Source organism: Bos indicus x Bos taurus, chromosome 27 (genome assembly GCF_003369695.1).
Source record: "Bos indicus x Bos taurus breed Angus x Brahman F1 hybrid chromosome 27, Bos_hybrid_MaternalHap_v2.0, whole genome shotgun sequence".
Classification (NCBI taxonomy): domain Eukaryota; kingdom Metazoa; phylum Chordata; class Mammalia; order Artiodactyla; family Bovidae; genus Bos; species Bos indicus x Bos taurus.
The window spans coordinates 31262020-31270644 of NC_040102.1; positions in this window are offsets into that span (position 1 = coordinate 31262020).

The following is an 8625-nucleotide window of genomic DNA, read 5'->3' on the forward strand; positions in this document are numbered from 1 at the left end:
AAAATTTCATGGACAGAGGCACCTGGTGAGCTATGGTAGTCCATGGGGTCGCAAAGAGTCAGACATGACTGAGCGACTGAGCACCCATGCACTAGTCAGTAAACAGGTTTCTGGAGTTCCATGAGCCACTCTAATAAGTTAACTGAACCCGAGGAGGAAGTCTTGAAAACCTCTGATTTATGACCAGTAAATCAGAAGCACAGGTAACAACCTGGGCTTGCAGTAGACTTCTGTGGGACCGAGTCCTTTACCTGTGGAATTTGATATCACTGGGAAGATTGTGTCAGAACTGAGTTGAGTTGTAGGACACACAACTGGTGTTTGGAGACGTGCTTGTCTTGTGGAATACTCTTCCCCTCCCACCCACCCCATACCAACACACTCCATTATTAAAATGGAGTGAAGATACAAAAAAAAAAAAAAAAATCATGGTTATTTCATGTGAAAATTATGTAAATTTAAGGGAAATAGCAAGAAGTTGAACAGTGGAATCAGTATTCAAGAATATCCTATTGCAATAAAAATAAGAAGTGGAAATTATACCGGTTAATATCAATGCCAGCATTAGGCTCAATTAAATTAATTGTTCAGTTGCAAATGGAAAGGGAAGTGAGGCATGGGAGTTCTGGTTTAATAGCAGTTTGTGCAAAAATGTCTCAGGGCTCTTGATAATTTTAAAAAGTTCTGTGCAGTGTGACTTATCAAGGAGATTATTTTTTTAAATGTGGTCTTCAAGAAAAGACTTTCATAGAAATGTGTATCCAGATTAAAGAAGTTATGACTATCACTGTGTAATTCTCTACTGCTTTGTTTAGAACCCACTTTTATAAATATGTTCTGTTACCTTTAAGTGGGGGCATTGATAAGCTAAATGTTCCTGGAAGAGGAAAATCATGGTGTAAAATAATCGGCTCATATAGTGATTTTTTCCAGCCACCTTGAGGTGATGCAGAAATCAAAGTTTTATTTCACATGGTCTGGTTTCCATCTCTTTTGCTGAAATAGTAGCTGGGTTCTGTTTCATGCTCTCCACATCTTGATTTTCCTTCACTTCAAGTCATTACGAATTTGAGATCATTTATGTGATCATAGATAATTTTGTCTAGAAATTACTGATCAGAAGAACTTGAAAAGAGAAAGTGAGACAATGGTGTATAAAGAAATCTTTTAGTTTTAACTGACAGAAACCCAGTTCAAACAAACATTTACAAAATGAAAATGAAGTAACCGTCATTGTATGTATCAGATGACTCTATATTCTTAAGATGGCACATCCATTCAAATTGATCTATAGACTCAACACAATCCTTATCAAAATTCCAGCAATTTTTTTGATAGAAATTGTAGCTTCATGTACATGTATATGTATATACGTGTATACACATACACTTACACACACACACACACAAACGTGAAATGAACTTAGATTCACCACAAACAAAAATCAATTAAAATGGATCATACATCTACATGTGAAAGGTAAACCATGAGATTTTTAGGCAAAAACAAAGGAGAAAATATCTGACACTTTGGATTAGGCAAGGATTTTTTGAATGTGACATTACAAGCATGATCCAAAGGAAACAATTGATAGGCTGGAGTTCATCAAAATAAAAATCCCTTGCCTTTCAAAAGAGGCTGTTATGATAATGAAAAAACAAACCTCAAAGTCTAAGAAAACATTTGCAAATTATATATCTAATAAAGGACTTCTGTTTAGAATCTGCAGTGTACTCTTACTGCAATCCAGTGAAAGACCAACAGCCCAATTAAAAATATGGACAAAATTTTTAAATAGACACTTCTCCAAAGAGATACATGAATGACTAATAAGCATAAGAAAAAGAAACTCAGCATCATTCCTCACTAGGGAAATGCTAATTAAAACCCTGGTGAAGTACCCCTACATGTGTTCCCAACAGAATGGCTATTAATAAAGTTTGACAACATCAAGCACTGTCTAGGTTGTGGCCAAACATTGTTGACAGAGATGTAAAACAATAGACTCACTTTGGAAACAGTTTGTTTCTTAAATATTGAAACATAAATTCACAACACAACCTAGCAATTCTCCTCCAAGTCCTACCCAAGAGAAATGAAGTGAAAACCTGGACTTCCCTAGTGGTCTGGTAGTAAAGAATCTGCCTGCCAATATAGGGGACATGGGCTGAGTCCCTGGTCTGGGAAGATCCTGCATGCAGCAGGGCAGCTTAGCCTCTACACCAAAATTATTGAAACTCTTGCACTCTAAAGCCTGTGTTTCACAGTGAGAGAAGCCATCACTTGCTGCAACTAGAGAAAACCTGTGTACAGCAACAAAGATTCAATGCAGCCAAAAAGGCATACATAAATAAATAAAATAAGGGAAAACTTGTCCATGCAAAGATTTCTGTGTAAACTTTTTTAGCAGTATTACTTGTAGTACTCCAAACTGGAAACAATCCAAATGTTTATTACCAGGTGAAAGAATAAACAAAATTTGATATATTCATATGTGCATGTGTGCTATCTTGCTTCAGTCTTGTCCAACTCTGTGCAACCCTATGGACTATAGTAGAATATTATTTAGCAATTAAAATAGCGAACTATTGATACATGCCTCTACATGAAAGAACCTGAAGAACATTATAGTGATTCAAAGAAGCCAAACTCAAAAGACTAGAGATAGTAAGATTCTATTTGTATAATCTTTGTAACAAAAAAAAAAGCCAAACTATAGAGACAGAAAACAGATCAGTGATTGTTTGACACTTAAATAGGAATGAAGATTGACCTTCAGTCATCACAAGAAACCTTTTTCGGAGTGATTGGAGAGGGAAATGGCAACCCACTCCAGTATTCTTGCCTGGAGAATCCCAGGGACAGAGGAGCCTAGTGGGCTGCCATCTGTGGGGTCGCACAGAGTCAGACACGACTGAAGTGACTTAGCAGCAGCAGCAGCAGCAGAAATAGTCTAAATTGAGTAATGTTGATGGTTGCATAGCTCTAAAAATTTACCAAAGATTATTGGATTATATATTTAAAATGGGTATGTTTTATGATATGTAGCTCACACCTCAATAAAATTGTGAAAATGACAATGAAAAGGAGAGGTCATTCAATCAAACACAAGTGGAACATGGATACAACTAGTTTTCTGGAAACCGACAGTAACCCTTGACTTAAATACCATGCATCAGTCTGTCTCAACCTGTGTGTCTCTGTGTGTGTGCTTGTGCATATATTTGATTTATAATCACTTAGCTTCATGTCAGGAAGCATAGATTGTTGGCTTCCATTTAAAAGCATCTTTAGTGGAGAAGGGTTGAAACTAACACTCTTTTTGGTTAAAAATACCAGGAAGGAACACTGATTTTTAAAAATTGAAGTACAGTTGATTTATAGTGTGATAATTTCTGCTCTACAGCAAAGTGATTCAGTTGTACATATGTATACGTTCTTTTTTATTTTCTTTTCCATTATGTTTTATCACAATATGTTGAATATAGTTCCCTGTGCTGTGTAGTAGGACCTTGCTGTCTGTCCATTCTGTATGTAACACTTTGCGTCTACTAACCCCAAACTCCCAGTCCATTCCTCTCACTCCCCCTTGGCAACCACAGGTCTGTTCTTTGTGAGGCTGTTTCTGTTTCATGGTCGTGGTGGTTTAGTCACTCAGTTCTGTCCGACTCTTTGTAACTCCGTGGACTGTAGCCCACCAGGTTCCTCTGTCCATGGAATTTCCCAGGCAAGAATATTCGAGTGGATTGCCATTTCCTTCTCCAGTTTCTGTTTCATAGGTATGTTCATTTGTGTCGTATTTTAGATTCCACATACAAGTGATGCCATGTGATATTTGTTTTTCTTATTCTGTCTTACCTCCGTATGATGATCTGTAGGTCAGTTCATGTTGATGCAAATGGCATTGTTTCATTCCTTTTTATGGCTGAGTAGAACACTGATTGTCTTCGTTTGGTTTCCAGTGCTCCTTTGCAGTCAATAATCAATGGCCTTTAGAAGGTCAGGCTCTCTCTGCTTTATTGTATATGTGCGTGTGTGCTCATAATTACACATGCATACATACACACGTGAAATTTCTTCATTTATTTAATCTTAGTTAATCCTTAGGATAATTCAATGATGTAGATATCAATATTTCCATTTCACAGATAGGGATATTGACATGTAGAGATGTTAAAATATGTCATGAAAGTCATATGGCTAAAATGTTGGTGCTAGAATTTGAACCAAGCATATCAAACCTTTCTTCCTTTCCCTAAATAACACCTCTTCTTTGATCATTTCCTATCCTAAGAATCTGAGTGCTGCACGACTCCTTTATATGTGTTAGATTGCCTTTAATTTTTCTAGATAAAACATTATTGTGTGAATCCCTCTTAAACAGATTCATCTCTGAAATCTGAATAAGTGGATATTCTCTCTCAAATACAGGGCTTTCATTATCACATTTTATGTGTTAGCTCCTTTTGGCTCCACACCACTGGTTCTCTGCTTTTCTGCGGGCGTTCTAATGTCTAATTTTCAATAGTTTCCCTCAAAATGAAAATCACTATTGGTATGGTAAGCATTTGGAGTTTTATTATTGATTTATGCCTTGGGTGAAGAGGTTAATTGAATGTGAATTTTAAGCCAACAACATGATTAGGAGAGTGAAGCAACTGGAATTCATGAATACTCCCAGAGCCATTAAAACTATTTAAAATGAACAATGACTGAAGAGGGGAGTGGAGGTGGGTGGGAAGATGGGGTAGCCCTCTGTTACTTGTGACAGGATTAATGAAATTCTGAAGAATAACACAATCTTTTCAAGGCTTTTTATTTTGCATTTATATTGACATTAGCATGGAATAGAATACATTCCTAATAAACCACTCTTCCATATTCTCTTTGTTTCTTTTATTTCAAATTGCATCATAGAGCCTGAGCTCACCAAATCAACAGACCATAGTAGAAGAAAGGGGGGTGATTTATGGGTTACTGACTCTTAAAGCGTTCTCAGGAAGACTTGTAAAGCTTGACAGGGAGATACAGACTCAGCATCTTCATTCTTCCTGCCTTTCAAGAAGATCTTTTAGAAATCACAGTTTAAAAACATGAATCAAAAGTGGATCTTATCTCAAAAAGTTGCAGTATTTGCTGTTGGGAAATAAAGAATTTGGATTTGTTTTAAACTACATTATAATTTCCCTAAATTCAAATAATGGTGGGTTTTATATTCCTTTTGTATCTGAATCTCTGTCTAAATTTCAGGTGTGTAGGGGACAGTCAGTCCATTCTGGTTAATGATGAATAGTGTTCTATGACCCTAGGAGATTTCAAAAATTGGATGGCAGAGTTATATAAACATAATTGTTGACGTAAACAACATAGGTAAACTTTTTAAATTGAGTTCTTATTAAGAAAACTGAAGAATTACAAAAGACAGGATACATATATATTAAATAATTACATGGTTATAGAAAAGCATCTATTTTAGAAACAAAGCAAATTGCTTATGACACTTTAGTGCTGTTGCAAAAATATATTCTGAACATTGTAATAATATTTGTTGCTGTTGTTGTATAGTCACCAAGTCATGTCTGACCCTTTTGTGACGTCATAGGCTATAGCCCACCAGATTCCTTACCCTTGGGATTTTCTAGGCAATAATACTAGAGTCAGTTTCCTTTCCTTCTCCAGGGGATCTTCCTGACCAAGGGATTGAGCCTGTGTCTCCTGCACTGGAGGTGGATTCTTTACCACTGAGCCACTAGGGAAGCTCCATAATAGTATTTATTACATTTTAGTTTGTCATTGGCATAGCCCTGTTTGGACTTCTCTGGTGGCTTAGATGGTAAAGAATCTGCCTACAATGCAGGAGACCTGGCTTTGATCCCTGGGTCTGGAAGATCCCCTGGGAAAGAGAGTGGCTACCCACCCCAGTATTCTTGCCTGGAGAATTTCATGTTCAGAGCAGCCTGGTGGGCTACAGTCCATGGGGTCGCAAAGAGTCACACACAACTGAGTGACTAACCCTGTTAACAAATAGCCCTGTTAACAAATATATCAGTAGCTGTAATGCAGGTTGCAGAAATGATGCAGCATGATAAATGGTGCAGGAGCCCTTCAGAATCAATCTTAGAGCGCTGAGGAAAGCTATTGTCACCGTTTTCATCCTGGCAAATACCTACTGTGCTGAGATAACAGAAAATATATAGACACATATACTGGCTTGGAATCAAAGGCTCAGCAAAATGGAAGTTCAAAATCAGCCTAGGAATCAGATCTTTCAGATGAAAAGGATTAAAAATCCTGACGAACACTCAACAAATGTCTTGATAAGGCTGAAGAAGGGAAGATGGAAACACTTCGTGGTTAGAGACTGTAATGCCATACACTGAAGCATTGCTGAGGGTCATGTATTGCATTTGTACAGGGAGATAGTAACAGCTGGGCTCTGGGCAATGAAGTGCCGACTTTTGTCTTAAAGGCTGCAGCTGATCAAGACATAGGCGGTAACGTCCAAGTCAAGGCTGCCTGCCTCAGAGTGATGTGGGACTCTATGGAAGCTGGGAATCATTCTTCTGTCTGGAGGGGTACACTGGTGGAGCTTAGTCCTTCTCAGGATCATGAGAATGATAACAGGGCCTGGAGCTCCCTTTCATTTTTCCTCTGTTCCACTGTGTCCACAGGGAAGGTTACACAGGGAAGGTCATTGCTTCTGCTGTGGTCCCAGCCTCGCCTCTGGCCATTTATGTTACTCGGCTCCAGGTGGCCAGTCTGGACTTTACCCAAGGCCCACTGTCTGCACAGGCTTCCCTGGTGGCTCAGTGGTAAAGAATCCACCTGCCAATGCAGGAGACTCGGGTTCAATCCCTGGGTCAGGAAGATCCACTGGAGAAGGAAATGGCAGCCCACTCCAGTATTCTAGCCTGAAAAGACCCCCGTGGAGAGAGGAGCCTGGTAGTCTACCATCCCTGGGGTTGCAGAAGAGTTGGACGTGACTTAGTGACTAAACAACAGCAACAGTCTGCAGCTCCTACATGTTGCAGGCAGCAGACATAACCTTAGAGGAGGGTTTCTTAGCCTCAACACCATTGACATTTGGGGCCAGATAATTCTTTGTTTTGAGGGGGGCTGTCCTTGTGTGTTGTAGGATGTCTGCCATCATCACTGGCCTCTACCCATTACACTCTGCTAGCACCTCGAATTATAACAATAAGAATGTCTTCACACATTTCTGAGTGTCCTCTGGAGGGACACGAATGGCTTGCCTTATCTGAGAACCTCGGCTTTAAAGGTTTCTGCCTTTAATACACAGACCTTGGGAATTCAGCTCTCAGTCTAGATTGCACACTTACTAAGACCGTAAAGGACAATTGAAGATGAGAAAAGATTCTAATGCAGAAAACATTTCAGCTGATGACAAGATGGAGCTGTTCTTAGAACCCAAAAGGCCACCCCTTTGAGTCTTTAAAGGGGTCCTCTCCAGCTGATCACAGGGCAGCCTGCTTGCCCAGGGCTCCCCACCACCCACAAGTATGTTTGAGTGTTTCTCTGTTTCTGACAGACTAGTCTTGGTGGGGTCAGGATCTGAGAAAACTCCCTAGGTTGTGTCATAAATCTTCCCCGGCCCCCCAGGCTCTGATTCATTTGAGGGAAGTTGACCATCTGAATATGCTCCCTTCTGGGGAAACTCTACACTCTACCCATGCATGTGGGCTTGTTCCGTGTCCTTAACAGAAACTTACTTCAGAACATAAAAGCACAAAACTACACATCAAGCAGCGAGTGGGCAGCTTTTTCCTATCTCTTCCTTCTGAATGATATAAATAAGTGGTAACTGTTTAAAAAATTTGTGACATTTTCCAAAAATTTTCCCAATAGAGCAGTTAAATTACATGGTGACCAAGGTCTGTATGGGACGAAGGATGGGACTTTGAGAAGAGAGATTTCATGTCAGTAGATGGAAGACGATTCTGATGTTTGGAGTCACTCAAGGTGCAGTTGGAGGCAATGTTTCAAATCCCTTTGGATACTTCAACCAGAAGCTGAAAAGTATTGTCAAGGAAAACCTGTGATTGTTCAAATGATCCTTTGGATATATGACTCTGTGAAAGATAATGCAAACATCACAGAGTCCAACAAGTCAAAATTTCAAGACCTTACCCTCAAAAATGCCCTACTTTTTTGATTCAGCTGAGTAGCAGATGCTACTTGAATGATATTCAGATTCATTAACAAGTATGAAGAGACTGATTAGTGCCTTATTCTGTTGTATGTGTGTGTGTGTGTGTGTGAGAGAGAGAGAGAGAGAGAGAGAGAGAGAATGAAGTACATTCATCAGGGGTAATTAACCAGTTTGGAATCATGATTAATTTTAAAAAATATTAGCATAACTATGAAAGTTGCTCAGTTGTGTCAGACTCTTGGCAACCCCATGGACAATACAGTCCATGGAATTCTCCAGGCCGGAATACTGGAGTGGGTAGCCAATTCCCTTCTCCAGGGGATCTTCCCAACCCAGGGATCTAACCCAGTTCGCCCACATTGCAGGCGGATTCTTTACCAGCTGAGCCACCAGGGAAGCTAGAATTACCACAGTGAGCTTATGGAAATTGACAGATCACAAAAATCCATGGCTAT